Genomic DNA, 23,462 nt, shown 5'->3' with positions numbered 1-23,462 from the left:
GAGATGGTATCTCAATGTGGTTTTGATTTGCATTTCTCTAATGACCAGTGATGATGAGCATTTTTTCATGTTTGTTGGCCTCATGTATGTCTTCTTTTGTAAAGTGTCTGTTCGTATCCTTTGCCCACTTTTGAATGGGCTTGTTTGTTTTTTTCTTGTAAATCTATTTGAGTTCTTTGTAAATACTGGGTATCGGCCCTTTGTCAGATGGGTAAACTGCAAAATTTTTTTCCCATTCGGTTGGTTGCCGATTCACTCTAGTGACTATTTCTTTTGCCGTGCAGAAGCTGTGAAGTTTGATTAGGTCCCATTTGTCTATTTTGGCTTTTGTTGCCAATGATTTTGGTGTTTTGGTCATAAAGTCCTTGCCTACTCCTATGTCCTGAATGGTTTTGCCTAGATTTTAATCTAGGGTGTTTACAGTGTTAGGTCTTATGTTTAAGTCTTTAATCCATCTCAAGTTAATTTTAGTGTAAGGTGTCAAGAAGGGGTCCAGTTTCTGCTTTCTGCACATAGCTTGCCAGTTTTCCCAACACCATTTAATAAACAGGAAATCCTTTCTCCATTGCTTGTTTTTATCAGGTTTATGAAATACTGTATGCTTGTAGATATGTTGTGTTGCCTCCGATGCCTCTGTTCTGTTCTATTGGTCTATATCTCTGTTTTGGTACCAGTACCATGCTGTTTTGATTACTGTAGCCTTGTAGTGTAGTTTGAAGTCCAGTAGTGTAGTGCCACTAGCTGTGTTCTTTTTGCTTAGAATTGACTTGGCTATGCGGGCTCTCTTTTGGTTCCATATGAAGTTTATGGTGGTTTTTTCCAGTTCTGTGAAGAAGGTCATTGGTAGCTTGATGGGGATAGTGTTGAATCTGTAAATTACTTTGGGCAGTATGGCCATTTTCATGATATTAATTCTTCCTAACCATGAACATGGAATGTTTCTCCATCTGTTTGTGTCCTCTTATTTTGTTAAGCAGTGGTTTGTAGTTCTCTTTGAAGAGGTCCTTTATGTTCCTTGTTAGATGTATTCCTAGGTATTTTATTCTCTTTGTAGCAATTGTGAATGGCAGTTTGTTCTTGATTTGGCTCTCTTTAAGTCTGTTATCAGTGTATAGAAATGCTTGTGATTTTTGCACATTGATTTTGTATCCTGAGACTTTGCTGAAGTTGCTTATCAGTTTCAGGAGATTTTGGGCTAAAGCAATGGGGTCTTCTAGGTATACTATCATGTCGTGTGCAAATAGAGACAATTTGGCTTCCTCTTTTCCTATTTTTATACCCTTTTTTCTTTTTCTTGACTGATTGCTCTGGCTAGAACTTCCAGTACTATATTGAATAGGAGTGGTGAGAGAGGGCATCCTTGTCTAGTGCCAGATTTCAAAGGAAATGCTTCCAGTTTTTGTCCATTCAGTATGATATTGGCTGTTGGTTTGTCGTAAATAGCTTTTATTATTTTGAGATACGTTCCGTCAATACCGAGTTTATTGAGGGTTTTTTTTTTTAGCATAAAGGGCTGTTGAATTTTGTCAAGGCCTTCTCTGCATCAATTGAGACAATCATGTGGTTTTTGTTTTTGGTTCTGTTTATGTGGTGAATTACGTTTATAGACTTGCATATGTTGAACCAGCCTTGCATTCCTGGGATGAATCCTACTTGATCATGGTGGATAAGCTCTTTGATGTGCTGTTGCAATTGGTTTGCCAGTATTTTCTTGAAGATTTTTGCATCTATGTTCATCCTGGATATTGGCCTGAAGTTTTCTTTTCTTGTTGAGTCTCTGCTGGGTTTTGGTATCAGGATGATGCTGGTCTCATAAAATGATTTGGGAAGGATTCCCTCTATTTGGATTATTTGGAATAGTTTCAGAAGGAATGGTAACAGTTCCTCTTTGTGTGTCTGGTAGAATTCGGCTGTGAACCCATCTGGACCTGGGCTTTTTTTGTGTGTGGTAGGCTCTTAATTTCTGCCTCAACTTCAGATCTTGTTATTGGTCTATTCATGGTTTTGACCTCTTCCTGGTTTAGTCTTGGGAGGATGCAAATGTTCAGGAATTTATTCATTTCTTCCAGGTTTACTAGTTTATGTGCATATAGTTGTTTGTAATATTCTCTGATGATGGTTTGAATTTCTGTTGGATCTGTGGTGATTTCCACTTTATCATTTTTTATTGCATCTATTTGGTTATTCTCTCTTTTCTTTTTTATTAATCTGGCTAGTGGTCTGTCTATTTTGTTGATCTTCTCAAAAAACCAACTCTTTGATTTATTGATTTTTTTGAAGGGTTTTTTGTGTCTCTATCTCCTTCAGTTCTGCTCTGATCATAGTTATTTCTTGTCATCTGCTAGGTTTTGAGTTTTTTTGATCTTGCTCTTTCAATTTTGACAATAGGTGTCAATTTTGGATTTCTCCACTCTTCTCATATGGGCACTTATTGCTATACATTTCCCTCTAGAGACTGCTTTAAATGTGTCCCAGAGATTCCAGTATGTTGTGTCTTTGTTCTTATTGGTTTCAAAGAACTTCTTTATTTCTGCCTTCATTTCATTGTTTACCCAGTCAACATTCAAGGGCCAGTTGTTCAGTTTCCATGAAGCTGTGCGGTTCTGAGTTAGTTTCTGAATTCTGAGTTCTAAATTGATTGCACTGTGGTCTGAGAGACTGTTATGATTTCTGTTCTTTTGCATTTGCTGAGGAGTGATTTACTTCCAATTATGTGGTCAATTTTAGAGTAGGTGTGATGTGGTGCTGAGAAGAATGTATATTCTGTGGATTTGGGTTGGGGAGTTCTGTAAATGTCTATCAGGTTTGTTTGTTCCAGGTATGAGTTCAAGTCCTGGATATCCTTGTTAATTTTCTGTCTGGTTGATCTGTCTAATATTTACAGTGGAGTGTTAAAGTCTCCCACTATTATTGTGTGGGAGTCTGAGTCTCTTTGTAAGTCATTAAGAACTTGCCTTATGTATCTGGGTGCTCCTGTATTGGGTCCGTATATATTTAGGATCGTTAACTCTTCTTGTCGTATCGATCCTTTTACCATTATGTAATGTCCTTCTTTGTCTCTTTTGATCTTTGTTGCTTTAAATTCTATTTTATCAGAGATGATAATTGCAACTCCTGCTTTTTTTTGCTCTCCATTTGCTTGGTAAATCTTCCTCCATCCCTATATTTTGAGCCTTTGTGTATCCTTGCATGTGAGATGGGTTTCCTGGATACAGCACACTGATGGGTTTTGGCTTTTTATTCAATTTGCCAGTCTGTGTCTTTTGATTGGTGTATTTAGCCCATTTACATTTAGGGTTAATATTGTTATGTGTAAATTTGATCCTGCCATTTTGATGCTAGCTGGCTCTTTTGCCTGTTAGTTGATGCAGATTCTTAATTTTGTTGATGCTCTTTAGCATTTGGTATTTTTTGGAGTGGCTGGTACTGGTTGTTTCTTTCTATGTGTAGTGCCTCTTTCAGGAGCTCTTGTAAAGCAGGCCTGGTGGTGACAAAATCTCTGAGTACTTCCTTGTTCACAAAGCATTTTATTTTTCCTTCACTTATGAAGCTCAGTTTGGCTGGATATGAAATTCTGGGTTGAAAGTTCTTTTCTTTAAGGATGTTGAATATTTGCCCCCACTCTCTGCTGGCTTGTAGGGTTTCTGCCGAGAGATCTGCTGTGAGTCTGATGGGCTTCCCTTTGTGGGTAACCCAACCTTTCTCTCTGGCTCTTCTTGAAGACTATCTTTGTGGTGTTCTCTGTATTTCCTGGACTTAAATATTGGCCTACCTTTCTAGGTTGGGGACGTTTTCCTGGATAATATCCTGAAGAGTATTTTCCAGCTTGGATTCATTCTCTTTGTCACATTAAGGTACAACTATCAAATGTAGATTAGGTCTCTTCACATAGTCCCACATTTCTTGGAGACTTTGTTCATTCCTTTTTGCACTTTTTTCTCTAAGTTTGCCTTCTCGTTTTATTTCACTGAGTTGATTTTCAACCTCTGATATCCTTTTGTCTACTTGGTGAATTCGGCTGTTGAAACTTGTGCATGCTTCGTGAAGTTCTTGTGTTGTGTTTTTCAGCTCCATCAATTCACTCATATTCCTCTCTAAGTTGTCCATTCTTGTTATCATTTCATCAAATCTTTTTTCAAGGTTCTTAGTTTCTTTTCATTGAGTTAGAACATGTTCTTTTAGCTCACGGAAGTTTCTCATTACCCACCTTCTGAAGTCTGATTCTGTCATTTCCTCACACTCATTCTCCATCCAGCTTTGTTCCCTTGTTGGTGAGGAGTTGTGATCCCTTGTAGGGGGAGAGGTGTTCTGGTTTCAGGTGTTTTCCTCCTTTTTGCACCAGTTTCTTCCCATCTTTGTTGATTTATCTACCTTTCGTCTGTGTAGTTGCTGATTTTCAGATTGGGTCTCTGAGTGTACATCCAGATTGTTGGTGATGAAGTTATTTGTTTCTTAGTTTTCCTTCTAACAGTCTGGCCCCTCTGCTGTAGGACTGCTGAGGTCCACTCCAGGCCCTGCTTGCCTGGGGATCACCTGCAGCACCTGCAGAATAGTAAGAACAGTTTCTTCTTCTGCTATCTTTGTCCCAGAATGATGCCGGCCAAATGTCAGTCTGATCAGTCCTTTGTGAGGTGACTCTTTGGATATTCGGGGGTCAGGGAGCTGCTTGAGGAGACAGTCTGTTCTTTATAGGAGCTCAAGTGCTGAGCTGTGAGCTCCATTGTTCATTCAGAGCTGTTAGGCAGGTACGTTTAAGTCTGTTGCAGCAGAACTCATAAACCTCTGTTTTTTTCCCCAGGTGCTCTGTCCTGGGGAGTTGGGGCTTTATTTATGAGTATCCGTTGTGCTGCTGCCTTTTTTGTTTCAGGGCCACCCTGCCCAGCAAGGAGGCAGCCTAGTCACTGTCTGCCTGCAGAGGATTTGCTGAGCTGCTGTGGGCTCCGCCCTGCTGCCTTGTGAACTTCCCTGCAGTCCTGTTTATATGGGTGTTGTTAGAACTGCCTCAGCAATTGTGGCCCACCTCTGTAATGGTGGACTCTCTCTGTTATGGCAGGTTGCCTCAGCAATGACAGGCTGCCTCAGCAATGGCGGACTACCTATGTAGGGGTTGAGTGCCTCAGTAATGGCAGACGCCCCTCCCCCACCGGGCTGAACCATCCTGGGTTCAGCTTTACTTGCCGTGAAACTCTCAACCCCGAGCATTTCCAATTGCTGTTGTTTGTGTTTGTGTTTTTGTTTTTGTGGGAGTGGGACCCACCAAGCCTGATCACCTGGCTCCCTGCCTCAGAGCCTTTTTTTTTTTTAAGTTGAATGGTTGACTCTCTCCCAGGTGTTCCAGTCACCTACTGAAAGGGCACCGGGATCTGTGTGATTTCCCATGTGGCGACCCACTGCGCCGGCTGAAACAACAGTGCTGCCTGGGAATCTCCTGGCCTGGCTCCCTGTTTCAGACCTGAAACAGATGAATGGGGGGATCTGCCTTTTTGGAGCTTCAACTGCCAGCTTAAAAGGGCAACCAGACCAGTGTATTTTGTATGGAGAGCCACTGTGCTGTGGTGCTGGCAAAACAGCCACGCTGGTGACCAGCGGGGCTCCTTTGCCTGGGAATCTCCTGGTCTGTGGGCAATAAAGATCCATCTGGAAATACTGCATCCACTCACCCTCTGCACTTTCACTGGGAGCTACGATCCTGAGCTGCTCTTAAAGGGCCATCTTGGATCTTCTCCTGGTTCTAGTCCTGTGGCCTTGTGTTCAATATTTCTCTGGGATTCAGACTAGAGAGGGTCCTCTGGTGTAAGGAACTTCAATGCTCTTCATGGAAGTGAAAATGTGTTTTTGGTTGTTGTTGCCTTTCTCAAGTGCCTCTTTTAAACTAGCACTCATGTAAAATGGCATTAATACATCTACTTATTTTAGAAAAGTAAAAACCTCCTAAGATTGAAAACATTTGCCCTTACCTTTAGAAAAACTTAAAAAATATCAGAATAAATATAGAATTCTAATTACAGACAATAAGGAAAGACAGATCAAGAGAGATTTGAGGATCTCAGAAATTGAAATTTTGATCTTTAAAGATTTCATTAAGGTCTATGTATCCTAAAACACAACCTTTACATAGACAATTCAATGTTTAATATGGACATCTATAAATTCCAGACACTCACACCCAACAGGTTGTTTTACATATGATTCAACCAAAGTCATGAGCCCTTGCCCTGTCTCTCCTGTAATATGCCTACACCTGCTTCTCTTATTCCAGTGACTGGAGTCATGCAAGTCAGAAACCCAGGGAAATTTCTTGATCACCATGCCTTACAAGGTTAATATTATTTCATTCCATGGGTTTTTATAGCAGTCTTTTTAAGATTATGTCTATGGTTTGAAGATTATTTCAGTTAAACTAGCATTATATCCATAAATCCACTTAACCTGGCATACATAAACAGGGTCACAGCCAATATGTGAAAATCAACACTGTGAAACTCTCATCCTTTCCTTATATTACGTCACCTGCTTTAAATGACTCATGGCGCCTGACATGTGAATCCCTAGGATAAATATTAGTAGAGCTTAAGTTTTTAATATGTGTTTGTAGAAGTTCAAACATTTTTTCCTTGCTGTCCAGTGGAACATCTTGTATATACTCCACATTGGAGACTACAAATCTATGTAGTGGTCTATACTATTTTTGAAACTCAAAATGATTATGTTTCTCTTTCCTTCCTATCCTATGTACATTAACTTTCCAGAGACTTCCTATTTGCTCTGAATATGAAGACCAAAATCTTTAGCATGGCGTTTGGTCAAAGCTTTTCATAATTTATCTTCTATCTCCTTCTTCAGCCTCATCTTACCAAAAGCTAACCCTTGCCCTTTAATACAAAGAAATGGAGAAATTAACCTCTCGATGGTTAGATCCTAGCACTTATCACAGTTGTAACTTTACTCACGTATTTTATTGTTCATCTAGTATCTACCTCCTATAACACAAGCTATATAAGTTATTTAAAAATGTAAACAATCAAAAAGAGAAAGAAGATAAAGCAATTTCTCAAAAGATTGGTATTTTCACAAGGCATTTGCCAATGGACCCAGATATAAGATCATGTGTAAAAACACCAAGTGGTCAAACAATGATGGGAAAATATTAAAAAGTAACATTTGTGTTTATAAGAAGAAAATAGAGACTTTTCAAATACATCTTATTTCCACTTTTTTCAGGCTTTTTAAAATTAGTAAATATAATTAAAAAATGGCCGTAACTTTATTTTGGAGAAAGTTTCAGACCCACTGCTTTGAGCTGATGGTATAAAATTATAGATGGCAGTGACAAAACAAAACTACTCTGTGTTTATTTCTTTGTCATTATTGCCATTTGGATTTGGTCATTGTGAAATATTGCCTAGCTGTTCTTTATATATTGGCTTATATATTTTTTTGGCCAAGATGAATTATAACAGAAAAAATTGATTTTATAAATCAATTTTATATATATATATATATATATATATATATATATATATATATAATGTGTGTGTGTGTTTAAAGAACTGCAATTTGCTTTTTAAATTAAAAAATTAAACCAGTTTCAAACATCTAGAAATTTTGCCAGAATAAAAAATAAACTATTATTTATTTTCAGACAGGGTTTTGCTCTGTCACCCAGGCTGAAGTGAAGTGGGGTGATCATGGGTCACTGCAACCTTGTCCCATCCAGGAACTTGCATTATGTTTGGTGGCCATGTCTCCTTAGATTCCTTCAATTTGGGACAATCCTAAACACAGGTCTATCTGATGTTTCTTTGTGACCAGACACAAGACATGCATTTGTTGCAGGACTATCGCAGAAGTGATGCTAAGCTCAAGCTATCCTCCCCTCTCATCCTTTCAAGTAATTGGTACCATCATGCCCAACTAAATTTTTAATATTTTATAGAGATGGGGTCTTACTTTGTTGCTAAGGTTGTTCTCAAACTTCTCGCCTCCAGCAATATTCCTGCCTTTGCTTCGCAAAGTGCTGGGATTACAGGCGTGAGCCACCTTGCCTGGCCTGAACAAAACAATCCTTTTTATCTGGATGATTACTTAACATTTTACTATGCATATATATTTATCACTTCTCTCTCTCTCTTCTTATCTGATGTCTCATTACTCCCTAAATACTTCAGTATATACATGCCCTAAACTGGGACACTCTGCCATAGTAAGAATATACTTGGCTGCCAATAAAAAAATCAACATTGATGGAACAACTACAATTGAATCCACAAACTTTGTTCATATTTTGCCAACTGTCCCAACAATGCTTCCAGCCTCTCTTTGGTCCAGTGTCCTATCCAGGAACTAGCATCACATTTAGTGGCCATGTCTCTTTAGATTCCTCTAATTTGGGACAATCCTAAACACAGATCTGTCAGATGTTTCTTCATGATCAGACACAAGTCATGCATTTGTGGTAGGACTATTGCAGAAGTGAAGCTGTACTCTTCCTAGTGCATCATATCAGGAGGCACCACACAATGTTGATCTGCTCCACTGCTTGATCTTGGGCACATGTTTATGTTAGTGTTTACTAGATTTCCAAAGGCTCAATATTTCTTTAAGACCAATTAACATTTGAAAGCAACACTTCTAAGATTTTACGCTAATATCCCGTTTCTCATTGAGTGTTCCACATCAGTATTAGCATTCATTGAGAATTTCCACCTGAATTGACTATCATAATGAGGGTTGCCAAATGGCTGCTTCCTTATTTGCTTTTTTCTGCAGTTATTAGTTGGCACTCTACTATAATAAATTTCTCTTCTCACGTTTCTTTATTATTTATATCAGTATGGATTCATGGATTCCAATTTTAGTTACTGAGTTTTCATTTGATGATATTATTATTTATTGTGATGTGGATATTATCCCAGATTTGACCAGTTTTGGCCCTGTTAAACTGACTTCTCTGTCCTTTTGACATAGCTTCATCACTTACTGTGTATGTTTTTTAGAGATAATGAGATGCTCCAAGTACAATTAGCCATTTCCTAAAGAATCCTTTATTTCTCTTTTATTTATTTATTTATTTATTTATTTATTTATTTATTTATTTATTGGGTAGGGGGAGACAGAGTCTTGCTCTGTTGCCCAGGCTGGAGTGCAGTGGTGTGATCTCAGCTCACCACAACCTCCACCTCCTGTGTTCAAGTGAGTCTCCTGATTCAGCCTTCCAAGTAGCTGGGACTACAGACGTGCACCACCATGCCCTGCTAAATTTTGTATTTTTAGTAGAGATGGGGTTTCATTATGTTGGCCAGGCTGGTCTCGAACTCCTGACCTTGTTATTCTTCTACCTCGGCCTCCCAAAGTGCTGGGATTACAGGCGTAAGCCACCGTGCTTGGCCCCTTGATTTCTTATAATAAAGGATTATATTTATTAAAATAATGAAACAGTGTTCTGGGTCCCCCGGAGTTAGCCATTTCTTTAAGGACCCTTGATTTCTTTTTCCTTCTTTTCTTTTCTTTTTTTTTTTTTTTTGAGATAAGAGCCTTACTCTGTCACCCAGGCTAGAGTTCAGTGGTACGATTTCCACTCACTGCAACCTCTGCCTCATGAGTTCAAGTGATTCTCCTGCCTCAGCCTCCCAAGTAGCTGGGGTTATAAGCGTATACCACACTTGGCTAATTTTTGTATTTTTAGTAGAGATGGGGTTTTACTTTGTTGGCTAGCCTGGTCTTGAACTCTTGACCTGAAGTGATCCACCTGCCTTGGCCTCCCCAAGTATTGGGGTTATTGGCATGAGCCACCATGCCTGTCTGACCCTTGATTTCTTTTAATGAAGGATACCACTTATTAAAAGAATGAAACAATGATCTGGGTTCTCATGTTCATCATTACTGAGGTGTCATTGCATTGGGAGTTTTTGGTAGAAAGAGCTAGGAAATATATGTATGTATGCACGTATATAGGTATGTATACAAGCATATGATTGTAACTATTTTTATTTATTTATGTGTGTATGTATGCATATGTGTCCGTTTTATACCTGACTTGATGCTGATGCTTTTAATTCTAATCCTGTACCTTGGAGTTCTTTTTATTTATTATATATTTTTGGTTTTAGAGACAGGGTCTTACTCTGTTGCCCAGCTTGGAGTGCAGTGGTGCAGTCATGGCTTACTGCAGTCTCGAACTCCTGGATTCAAGTGATCCTCCTGCCTCAGCTGCCCAAGTAGCTGGGACTGCAGACATGTGCCACCACGCCCAGCTAATGTTTTTTATTTTATATAGATGGGGCGTCACTATGTTGCGCAGGCTGGTGTCAAACTCCTGGCCTCAAGTGATCTTCCCACCCCTGCCTCCCAGAATGCTGGAATTATAGGCATGAGCCACTGTGCCCAGTCAAGATTCATTTTAGTCTGCTTCCTTTACATGGTACAAATTCCTTCTCAGATATTAAGAAATGTAGTTTTTAATATTTTCCACTCTTTCCTTTCTTCCCTCTTTTTTCTTTTCTTCCTTTTTTTCTTCCTCTCTTTCTTCCTTTCTTTCTTCCTTCCAAGACATAGGGTCTGGCTATGTTGCCCAGACTGGACTTGAACTTCTGGATTCACATCCTCTCTCCTCCTTAGCCTCCAGGATAGCTGGCATTACAAACACGTGCTACTGCGCCCAGCTGCAATAGTCTTCTAATTGGTCTCCCTGCTTCTTCACTTGCTCCCATATGGTCAATTCCCTATATAAAGCTAGAGAGATTTTTCTAAAACGTAAATCATATGTTTATTCTCTGCTAAAAGTGTGCCAATGGCTTCCCACTAAAGTTAGAAAAAAATCTCTGAAACTAAAGATTAACTGTCTTAAAAGCAAACAGACTATATAACAGGCACATGTCTTAATCTGTTTGTGCTGCTATGACAAAATACCACAGACTGAGCAATCTATAAACAACAGAAATTTATTTCTGACAGTTCTGGAGGCTAAGTCCAAGATCAAGGTACAAGATTGGTGCATGATAAGACCTGCTCCCTGTTTCCAAGAGGGCACCTTGTTGCTATGTCCTCACGTGGCAGAAGGTGGAAAGGCAAAGCTCTCTTCAACCTAGAGCCCTTTTTAATAATGGTTCTAATGCTGTTTAGAATGACAGGACCCTTATGACTTAGTCACTTCCCAAATGCCACATCTCTTAATACTGTTGCATTGGGGATTAAGCTTCAACCTGAATTTTGGAGGGGACATAGCAGCATAGTAGACTTTAAATAAATATTCAATGATTGCAAGAATAAATTAGAATTTCAAAACAAATTAAAAATGAAGAAAGTAAAGGTACACACACTTCCATCTCTGTCACACCCACATTGAAACAGTAGATGCTCTTAGATCTAATATTAGTGTTTTCAGAATCTGATTACTTCACTGTTGCTCTGTTCCTACCACGGATCATGCTCCCATTCGATCTTCGGTATTGCTTATATTTTCACAATAGCTCCCTAACTGTTATTCCAGTTTCTGCCCTTGCCTCCCTTCACTTTATTCTCACAGAGGCCAGAATAATTCTGTTAAAACATGCCAGATCACATCACTTCTCTCTTAAAACCCTTCAGTGGCTTTTCGTTCTACTCTGGGTAAAAGCCAAAGTGCTTTAAATGGCCAGCAGGCCCTGTATTCATTATCTGTTGCTATGTAACGAAGTACTCAAAACTTAGTTGTGTAAAACATACATTTATTGTCTCATAGTTTCTGTGGGTCAGGCATCTGGGCGCAGACTCTCTCGTGAGGCAGCAATCAATTTATCAGCTGGGGCTGTAGTCGTTGAAAGGCCTGACTGAGGGAGGTTCTGATTTCAAGCTACGTTGCCCTGCTGATTACTGGCTGGCGACATCAGTTCTTTGTCATGCGGCCCAATCTACAAGGCTATTTACAACATGGTAGCTTGCTTCCGCCAGAGTGAGGGCTGTGTGTGTGTGAGGGAGAGAAAGACAGATATTCCCTAATGTCCTTTGAGTCTTTATAAAGTTTTTCTTTCTTTTTTCTTTTTTTTTTTTTCCGAGATGGAGTTTTGCTCTTGTTACCCAGGCTGGAGTGCAATGGCGTGATCTCGGCTCACTGCTACCTCTGCCTCCTGGGTTCAAGCAATTCTCCCGCCTCAGTCTCCTGCGTAGTTGGGATTACAGGCACACGCCACCATGCCTAGCTAATTTTTTGTACTTTTAGTAGAGACGGGGTTTCACCATGTTGACCAAGATAGTCTCGATCTCTTGACCTCGTGATCCACCCGCCTCAGCCTCCCAAAGTGCTGGGATTACAGGCTTGAGCCACCGCGCCCGGCCAGAGTCTTCATGTTTTTCTATGGCATTTATTTGTATCCAATATCTTGTGTGTTTTACTCACTGTCTGTGTCCTCATTTCTCTATCCTTATTACAGCATAAGCTATAATAGAGCAGGACATTTACCTTGTTTTACCCACTATTTTATCTATGGCGATCAGAACAGTGTTAAACACATTCAAAACAAAACTGAATAAATGAAATAACTTCAGAAAAGATTTGAGGAGTCTTAAAACCAGATATCCATCTGCTATGAAACCCTGTAACATACAGAGTTACTGTAGAAGGCTGTAGTGTATTCATGAAACAGAATCCAGAGATTACTGTATAGGAGGAAAAAAATTAGAACAGTCTGACCAAACATACAGCAAACAAACAAAAATTCAACAATGCACAGAGAATAGTATTAGTATTAAATATATGTATATATACATAAACACAAAGACTGTCATACAGACTTTGTCATATACAATTATCTGTAACCACCAATAACCACCACTTTCCAAGTTCAGTTCTTGGTCTTGAAGTCAATAATAGATCTGTACCCTTCATGCCAGCCCTAGAGACCTGGGTTTTCAGGGTAGATGCAGCATTCCTTTCTTCTCTTAGAAATAGATTGCACCCGAAAGGGAAAATGGTCAACCCCACTTTGTTTTTTCCAGATTATGAGCTCCTCCTTAGAAGCCAGTCAAGCATGCTCAGGCGATGGGCTAGAGGCTGCTGAGCTTTCCATGCTGCTAGTGCAGTTTGTGGTCTTGCTGTATTTCATAGTTGCCTCACAGAATTTATTTCCCTGTCAGTCATGGATATCTGTATGAATTGACATCCCAGAGGGTATCTGCCAAGTCTCTGGAAATGCTAATGGCCATGCTGATTAGGTTGGACAATGTGAACTTGTTTTGGGCATCAGTCCATTGAGGTACAAGCTTCTCATGATGGAAAAGGGGGCTTCCTGAAGAGAATTAGATAGCATGCTCAAACTGCTAAGAACAGTGATGTCAAAACTCCTGCTAAACCCCAGGTTCTTTTAGAAAGTTTCCTCATATTGTCGGCTTAGGCTATGGTTTGGGCCGTGAGACTTCATCTTCCTTTTTCTTCTGCAGGTTCACTGACTTTCCAGGACTTTTTAGGAAGAAAGCTGCAAGTAGAGTCTGAGGTCTGTCATTTCTATAGAAGCAGCTGGAGATATTGGGAAAATGGGCCAGGACTGTGGCTTCTCCAGACAGCGACAAAGCAAGACATGAATCTTCCTCTGCTCCAAATCTTAGCCCCTCACAGGTCCCTGCCCAAATAACAAATGCATAAATTCTTTTTTTCACTTCTGCTATTGCTTCTGCCTCAATTGTTTTTCTTTTATAAACTTCCAAGATCCTATTGGTCAGCATCCAGTTTACTTAATTATGCAATTCAGTTCTGTTGTATCACCTAGGAAAAGTACATATAAGACTGTCTAAAAATAAAAGACTAGTGACAATAAATATTGTTTGCCCAACAGAGGCCAATTGATGGATACATTTCCTCTTTAAATCATATGCAATTCATCCTGGAATGCTTTTCTCATAGAAAATACTCATTTCTTTCATATCTAAACCATAGCTAAAGTGGTAGATTCCCATGCTTTTCTTCCTGTCTCCTTTTTCTTTTTTGCAGCTCCTGGCCACAGTGGGAGCCATGATCTCTCTCCTTTACATCTGGCTGTATTCCCAGAGCTTTCATTTCCAGGTGGCACATTTTTATGCTCATTTTGGGTACCCAGTGCTCAGTATGTTGTTGGACAAAGATACCTCAAAGGTAAAGTAACTTTGTTTCTCAAGTGCCATTTACTTGGGGAAAAGAGGTAGGGAGAGGTTTGCTGGTTAGAGTTCTAAGAGTAATGGCAAAAACCACAATTAACTCTTCACCAAACTCATTTATCTGTAGGCTTATAGGTTTTAGCATTAAGCAGTTAACTGAGTCATTTAAAAAAATATATATTATCTTTTGTTTACCTAGGAACTGGTGCAGTGAAGGATGAAGAGAAGGCAATGCATTGGTTTAGGTCAGACAATGACATCTGCCAAAAAGCAAAACTCCAGAGTCACCTGTTCAGAAAGTACAGGTTGAGTATCCCTTATCTGAGATGCTTGAGACCAGAAGTGTTTTGGATCTTGGATTTTTAAAAAATTTGAAATATTTGTATTATACTAACTGGTTGAGCATCCCTAACCTGAAAATCTAGAATCTGAAATGCTCCAGTGAGATTTTTCTTTGAGTGTCATGTTGGTGCTCCAAAAGTTTCAGTTTTTGGAGCATTTCAAATTTCAGATTTTCTGATTAAGCATGCTCAACCTATGCTGAAATAGAAAATGTTATGATTTTGGTGCTTTTTCCCTAGAGCAAAAATAAGCTAGAGACCTAAATTCTCTTACTATTAAAGTCTTGCTGGCCGCGGGGTGGCTCACGCCTGTAATCCCAGTACTTTGGGAGGCTGAGGCGGGTAGATCACGAGGTCAAGAGATCGAGACCATCCTGGTCAACATGGCGAAACCCCATCTCTACTAAAGATACAAAAAAATAGCTGGGTATGGTGGCGCGTGCCTGTAATCCCAGCTACTCAGGAGACTGAGGCAGGAGAATTGCCTGAACCCAGGAGGCGGAGGTTGCAGTGAGCCGAGATGGCGCCATTGCACTCCAGCCTGGGTAACAAGAGCGAAACTCCGTCTCAAAAAACCAAAACGAAACAACAACAACAACAAAATATATTAAAGTCTTGGTACCTTCTTTATTTTTTCCACTTGGTGATGAGGTAGGAGTAGTGGTGGCGCTGTGGAGAGGGTGGGGCCAATGCATTTTACCACAGTCTATACAGTGTAAGCAAACAGCAGATTCAATTCAAAGAAGCGAAACTGGGGAACGTGGACCAATCTAGGTCAAGATTCAGAATGTCAGCAATTTTATTAACAATGCTCTGTGTTAGCATTACTTTGGTTTTGAGCTCTTGACTATAAAACATACACATATTTGAAATTTACAAACTGGGCTATGTATTAGAATCACCTGGGGAGCTTCTGAAAAATACTGATGCCTGGTTCCAGATTGATTTAAATGAGCAGAAAAAGATCCCCAGGTGAGTGTAATATGCTGCCAGGTCAAACTACTCCAGAAGTCTATATTGGTTAAGGAAGTAAACATGAACCAGCAGAAGTAGGCATTTCAGGAACATATTCTAAAGCTTAAAATCAATATTCTGATAAAGTTCACCTGACAACAGAAGAAACACCTTTGAGAATCAGGAAGGAAGTGACGTGGTTCCAAAGTGGCAAAGTGTTGTTGGTAATTAACTACAGTTGGCTGATACTCTTGCCACTGGGAGTGTAGTCCATACATCAACAGCATTGGCATCACCAGGTGGGCACTTGGTAGAAATGCAGCCTCTGAGGCCCTAGCGCAGACCCACTGAATAGCATCTTCATATCCTGGGGTGACAGGTATGTGCTGTCTAATATTGTAGCCAACAGCCACAATATGGCCATATAAATGTAAATGAATTAAAATTCAATAAAGTTAAACTTTTAGTTCATAGTTACACTGTGTACATTTCAAGTATTCAATAACCAGTAGTGGCTACTCTATTGGACAGTGCAAATATAGATCGATTCTATCTTTGGCATAAATTCTATTGAAAAGTACTGGCAATTTATATTTATATTTCAGCAACTGGAAATCATGCTTAAGGGTCAAGTTACATGTTATTGAATTTCTAACATTCTCAGATAGTCCTTTTCAGCACTTTGATTGCCCGTATATTTTGAAGAAAAGAGCATAATTACATCAATATTTAGAAAAGCTGATGAATGGATTTGGAATAAATATGCAATTAGTTTTTTTAAAGTACTGTACTTGTTTCAAGTAAGAAAAACTTTTTTTGTTGTTTTTGTTTTTAAGACAGTCTTCCTCTGTCACCCAGGGTGGAGTGCACTGGCATGATGTCAGCTCACTACAACCTCGTCCTCCTGGGTTCAAGTGATCCTCAGCCCCCCAAGTAGCTGGGATTATAGACATGCACCACCATGCTGGGCTAATGTTTTTTGTATTTTTAGTAGAGACTGCAGGGGGCGGGAAGGGGTGGTTACTCAAGGTTCTCCAGAGGGACAGATCTAATAAGATAGATATTTATATATAAAGGGGAGGAGTTATTAAGTAATATTAACTCAAACAATCACAAGGTCGCACAATAGGCCACTGTAAGCTGAGAAGAAAGGAAGCAGTCTGAGTCCTCAAGCTGAAGAACTTGGAGTCTGATGTTCAAGGGCAGGAAGCATCCAGCCTGGGAGAAGGATGTACCCTGGGACGCCAAGCCAATCTAGCCTTTTCATGTTCTTCTTTCTGCTTTATCCTGCCTATACTGGCATCTGATTAGATTGTGCCCACTAAGATTAAGGGTCGTTCTCCCTTTCCCAGCCCACTGACCAAATGTTAATCTCCTCTGGCAGCACCCTCACTGACATACCCAGGATCAATTCTCTGCATCCCTTAATCCAATCAAGTTGACACTCAGTATGACTCCTTGACACTCAAGTTGACCCCTTGTCAACTTGAACCCATATACATCTCCTGAGATCATACATAATCCTCAAATAAAAGCAATAATAAGGTCATGATTACACCTAACATAATGCAACTATCCTTGGTACAACTGGAAATGCAGCAATCCCCAAAATCAAGTTAATAATATTTAAATGCGGATATGAAGTAAATAAATCTTATGTCACATGATAAAGGAAAAAGGAAATAAAATGAAGTTATTTTCTTAGTACAAGTGTATATATACACACACATGATGTTTTTAACAAAAGAAGGAGAAAACACTCATGACAATTCTAGTCACCATTTCTGCAACTGGTTGCATAGTCATAGCTGGCATCAATGATAACCTTCTTCTACGTTTCTGTTTACCCTTTGCCTTCAGCAAGCACCTTGGCAGGCCGTGCTTTTTTTCTGGTGGAGTGACCCAGACCTTCATTCAGCATGGTCTGGGCCAACTGCCTGGATTGGGCTGTTGTAGTTTCCCATTGACCTTAATCACAGGGCGTGGTAATACTAAAAGACACCCTAAGGGATCTCCTGAATTCCTTGCATACTCTTCCTTACTTCTGTTGTGGACTAGTAGACTGATTTCATCTTGATAGTCCGGGTCAATCACCCCAGCCAACACTGTAACTCCCTTCTTAGCCTGGTGACTTAAAGGTAGGAGGAACCCAAAGTGTCCAGGTGGCAGTCTTAACTTCTAGTTTAATGGAATCGTTGTTGTGCCTCCTGGTGGCACCATTCCTCCTTCTGGAATTAAGACCTCTAGGTCAGCAGAACGTAATGTCATGGAAACTAAGCAAAAATTTTGCTAGTGGATCACTAGGGCTAATGGCAAGTGCTGCCACTTCCCCCCTCTTAATTCCTAGACCCATTAATCCTGGCTATGGGAGAAACAGTACCATGTATTGGATGCTGATTCGGAGCATACACGGCCTTTTGGAGAACTTTTCCTCAGCCCTGAAAAGTATTGTCACCTAGTTGGCATTGTAATTGTGACTTTGAAAGGTCATTCCACCGTTCTGTCAATCCAGTTGCTTCAGGATGATGGGGAACATGGTAAGACCAGTGAATTCTATGAGCATAAGCCCACTGCTGCACTTCTTCAGTCATAAAGCAAGTGCCTTGACCGGAGGCAATGCTGTGTGGAATATCGTAACAGTGGGTAAGGCATTCTGAGAGTCCATGAATGGTGTCTTGGCAGAAGCACTGCATGCAGGATAGAAAACCCATGTCTGGAGTAAGTGTCTATTCCAGTGAGGACAAACCTTTTCCCTTTCCATGATGGAAGTTTCCAATATAATCAACCTGCTACCAGGTAGCTGACCGATCACCCTGAGAAATAGTGCCATATCGGGGCTCAGTGTCAGCCTCTGCTGCTGGCAATTTAGGCACTCAGCAGTGGCCATAGCCAGGTCAGCCTTAGTGAGCGAAGGTCTATGTTGCTGTGCCCATGTCTAACCTCCATCCCTGCCACCATGGCCACTTTGTTCATGGGCCTATTGGGCAATGACAGGGGTGGCTAGGGAAAGAGGCTGAGTGGTGTCCGCAGAGTGGGTCATCTTATCCACTTAATTATTAAACTCCTCCTCTGCTGAGGTTACCTGTAGGTAAGCACTCATGGGATACAAATATCTTCACAGTTTTTGACCACTTACCTCTATCCACATACCTCTTCTATCCACATGCCTCTTCCCCAAATTTGTCACCAATTTTCCAATCATGCTTCTTCTAAGTCCCTTACCATCTAGCCAAACCACTGGTTATGCTCCATGAATCAGTATATAATCACACATCTGGCCATTTCTCCTTCCATGCAAAGTAAACAACTAGGTGCACAGCTCGAAGTTCTGCCCACTGGGAAGATTTCCCTTCTCCACCATCCTTCAGGGATGTTCTGGAAAGGGGCTGTAGTGCTGCAGCTGTCCGTTTTTCGGTGATGCTTGCATATCGTACTAAACCATCTGTGAACCAGGCCCTAGTCTTCTCTTCCTCTGTCAACTGATTATAGGGAACTTCCCATGAGGCCATCAGTGCAGGCTGTGGGAGAGAAGGTAAGGCAGCCGGAGTAGAGATCATGAGCATTTGAGCCACTTCCTCATGTAACTTAATTGTGCATTCAGGACCTGCTGGAGCCCAATCACATATATACCACTTCCATTTAATAATGGAATGCTGCTGTGCATGACCTACTTTATAGCTAAATGGGTCAGAGGGCACCCAGTTCATGATAGGCAGTTCAGGTCACATGATGACTTGATGATCCATCATCAAACATGATAAGTTGTTAAGTAATATTAACTCACCGAATCACAAGGTCCCACTATTGTGGGCCATCTGTAAGCTGAGCAGCAAGGAAAGCAGTCTCAGTACCAAAGCTGAAGAACTTGGAGTTCGACGTTTGAGGGCAGGAAGCATCCAGCATGGAAAAAAGATGTAGGTTGGGAAGCTAAGCCAGGTAGCCTTTTCACGTTCTTCTGCCTGCTTTTATCCTAGCTGCACTGACAGCTGATTAGATTGTGCCCACCCAGATTAAGGGTGGGTCTACCTTTCCCAGCCCACTGACTCAAATGTTAATCTCCTTTGGCAACACCCTCACAGACACACCCAGGATCAATACTTTGTCAATCAATCTGACACTCAATATTAACTATCACACAGGGTTTCACCATGTTGGCCAGGCTGGTCTTGAACTCCTGACCTCCAATGTACATCCACCTAGACCTCCTAAAGTTCTGGGATTATGGGCATAAGCCACCATGCCCGGCGAAGAAAAACATTTTTAATGAAGGAGGTTTATTATTGTTTGGCTAGATATATGGTAAGATAGAAGTAATGATTTCTAGTAATAGTCTTTATTGGTGCTGTCCTTGGTTTTAGGAAGAGGATGCTTTTTTTTACAAGGTTGGTTGTTTGCTTTTTATAGCATGCTTCTCCCCATCACCAGTCCCCTTTCTTCTCTTTTCCTCTTCAGACAAGCCTCCCAGCAGGACTATCCTGGTCCTGCCTTTAACCTTGCAGTAGGAACACTGAAAAACATGACTGGCTCCATGGAAGCAGGGTAATAAAATTTACTGTCTTTTCCCTTCTAGCTGACATGCCATTCTTTCCAAACATGCCCCTTAAATACTACCTGCAATTAACAGGTAAAAGCATTTTCTATATAGCTCACCTCCTACTCTTGCCTTTCTATGTTCTTACATTGCTGAGTTCAATAAAAGTCACAAAGCAAGGGAATACAATATTCATATATGTGCATATATCCCACCGACTAAATTCTTCAGTCATTCTATGGGCCTGAGATGAAAGATTGGGTACTTACACTCTCCTGTGAATTATTATGGCCCCCTTAAGTAGCATCTTTACATCCTTACAGCATTATCTAAAAAACAATAGAACAGATAAGACTATAAGGTAAAGAACTCTCTTTGGACACAAATATCTTTAGTGTCTATTGAACTAATCCTCTTGATTACTCACAGTTATCATAAAATATATACCACTACTTTCTTTGGAGAAGATTTTCTTAATGTTTTTAAATAGTTCATAGTCTGACATTTTTATGCAGCTATTTTGAGTCAGAGACATTTTGATACGGTTCCAAAAATAAACCATTAAACTTTCAGCTTGTTTTCTTTTTTTTTAAGTAATGCGAGTGACATCTACTTCATTTTCAATTAATGTGTACAACCGATTCCTTCAACTCCACCATTTAATCTTCTACCTCAGGCTAAGAGGTAGACCAGGTTTAGAAAATAAGGTTCAGTAAAGGGCTGAGGATGGGGTAAATTTGGGAAGTTGCATCATAGTCAGGGATGTTGGCTACACAATTGGTGATAAAATTTTGAAAGGACCATTTTGAGGCAGCCAAGTCAAAATGGTGAAGCCAATATGTTCTATTTTACAACTGACGGTTACCAGATGGGAGGTTGTATGGAATCCCTCTCCAGTTAGCACTTCCAAACCAAAATATAGAATTTGCCTGCAAGAGAGGGGTGCCTCAGACATTACATAAGGTTCTTGGCTAGAAAAACTTCTCTAATTAGGGCAAAAGAATCTAGCTGGGCTCGGATGTTTTAAGAATATTTCTTTGGGTGGCTCTGATTTTACTATAAAGATATTTGTATTAGTCTCTTCTCATGATGGTATGAAAAAATACATGAGAATGGGTAATTTATAAAGGAAAGAGGTTTAATCAACTCACAGTTCTGCATGGCTGGGAAAGCCTCAGGAAGCTTACAATTATGGCAGAAGGGAAAGCAAACACATCCTTCTTTACAAGGTGGTAGGAGAAAGAATGAGAGCTGAGCAAAGGGGGAATCCCCTTATAAAACCATCAGATCTTGTGAGAACTTACTATTACAAGAATAGCATGGGGGAAACCACCCACATGATTCGATTACCTCCCAGTGGGTCTCTCCTATGACACATGGGGAATATGGGAACTACAATTAAAGATGAGATTTAGGTAGAGATGCAGCCAAATCATATCATTCTGCCCCAGCCCCTCCCAAATCTCATATCCTCACATTTCAGATTATGCCCTTCCAACAGTCTCCCAAAGTCTTAACTCATTCCAGCATTAACTCAAAAGTCCAAGTCCAAAGCCTCATCTGAGACAAGGCATGTCTTTTCTGCCTGTAAAATCAAAAGCAAGTTAGTTACTTACTACATACAATGGGGGTACAGGCATTGGGAAAATACACCCATTACAAAATGGAAAAATTGGCCAAAACAAAGGGGCTACCGGCCCCATGCAAGTCTAAAATCTGATAAGACACCCATTAAACCTTAAAGTTCCAAAATGATCTCCACTGACTCCATGTCTCATATCCAGGTCATGCCGATGGCAGAGGTGGGCTCCCACAGCCTTGGGCATCTCTGCCCCTATGGTTTTGTAGGGTACAGCCCCCCTCAAGGCTGCTTTTATGGGCTGGCATTGAATGTCTGGCTTCTCCAGATTCACAGTGCAAGCTGCCAGTGGATCTACCATTTTGGGGTCTAGAAAATAGTGGTCCTCTTCTCACAGCTCCACTAGGCAGAGCCCCAGTGAGGACTCTGCGGTGGCTTTGACCCCACATTTCCCTTCTGCACAGCCCAGTAGAGGTTCTCCATGAGAACGCTGGCCATGTAGCAAACTTCTGCCTGGGCATCCAGGCATTTCCATATATCCTCTGAAATCTAGGTGGAGGTTTCCAAACTCCTCAGTTCTTGACTTCTGTGTACCCTCAGGTTCAACACCACATGGAAGCTGCCAAGGTCTGGGGTTGTACCCTCCAAAGCCATGGCCCGAGGTGTACCTGGGCCCCTTTTAGCCATACCTGGAGTGGCAGGGACACAGGGCACCAAGTTCCTAGGATGCACACAGCAGGGGGGTGTCTGGACCCAGCCCAGGAAACCATTTTTTAATCCTAGGCCTCTGGGCTTGTGATAGGAGGGGCTTTAGCGAAGGTCTCTGACATGCCCTGTATACAGGTTTCCCATTGTCTCGGTGATTAACATTGAGCTCCTTGTTACATATGCAAATTTCTGCAGTGGGCTTGAGTTTCTCTCCAGAAGATGCATTTTTCTTTTCTATCACATTGTCTGGCTGCAAATTTTCCAAACGTTTATGCACTGTGTCCTCTTGAACATTTTGCCACTTAGAAATGCCTTCCACTAGATACCCTAAATCATCTCTCTCAAGTTCAAAGTTCCACAGATCTCTAGCGCAGGAGCAAAATGCCTCCAGTCTTTGCATGGCAAAAATGACCTTTATTCCAATTCCCAACAGGTTTCTCATCTCCATCTGAGACTACCTTAGCCTAGAATTTATTGTTCATATCAGTACTAGCATTTTGGTCGAAGCCTTTCAACAAATCTCTAAGAAGTTTCAAACTTTCCTACACTTTCCTGTCTTCTTCTGAGCCCTTCAAACTATTTTAGCCTCTGCCTGTCACCTAATCCCAAAGTTGCTTCTACATTTTCAGGTATCTTCACAGCACTGCCACACTCCTGCTACCAATTTACTGTATTCGTCTGTTAATATGCTGCTCTGAAGAAATACTTGAGACTGGGCAATTTATAAAGGAAAGAGGCTTAATCAACTCATAGTTCCGCATGGCTGGGAGGGCTACAGGAAACTTACAATCATGGCAAAAGTGGAAGCAAACACATTCTTCTTCACAAGGCAGCTGGAGAGAGAAGAATGAAAGCTGAGCAAAGGTAGAAGCCCCTTATAAAACCATCAGATCTCATGAGAACTTGGCATCATGAGAATAGCATAGGGGAAACTGCCCCCATGATTCAAACACCTCCCACTGGGTCCCTCCCCATGACACATGGGATTATGGGAACTACAATTCAAGATGAGATTTTGGTGTGAACACAGCCAAACTATATGGGTACTCATGATGAAACCCAGGTGAAACGGCATGTGTTTCCCTCATTACCTTACAATGAGTTTAAACAGGTGTCACTCTTGCCCTTAAGCTCAAACTCCTGAATGTGCAGGTGCTTTTGGCTTACTCTTTCTTAGCACTACTAAGTAACTTTCTTCCAGGGATTTAGAAATGCTCCTTAATGTTGTTGCAAAACAGGGGATCCA

The 23,462-nt window shown here is 40.7% G+C and overlaps 1 long non-coding RNA gene across 1 annotated transcript in view; it reads left to right on the top strand.

Moving 5' to 3' along the window:
• The window catches only part of LOC108590942 (uncharacterized), a 28,644-nt gene extending 11,598 nt beyond the window's left edge, over positions 1-17,046 (top strand). Inside the window, exons 2-3 of the long non-coding RNA XR_001910682.4 lie at positions 13,414-14,101; positions 14,303-17,046. This is a non-coding gene — a long non-coding RNA (uncharacterized LOC108590942). The remainder of the gene's footprint in view (positions 1-13,413; positions 14,102-14,302) is intronic.
• The last annotated feature ends 6,416 nt before the right edge of the window (positions 17,047-23,462 follow it).

Source organism: Callithrix jacchus, chromosome 3, assembly GCF_049354715.1.
Source record: "Callithrix jacchus isolate 240 chromosome 3, calJac240_pri, whole genome shotgun sequence".
NCBI classification, from domain to species: Eukaryota; Metazoa; Chordata; class Mammalia; order Primates; family Cebidae; genus Callithrix; species Callithrix jacchus.
The sequence above is the reverse complement of the archived record's forward strand: the minus strand, read 5'-3'. Positions and strand labels throughout refer to the sequence as shown.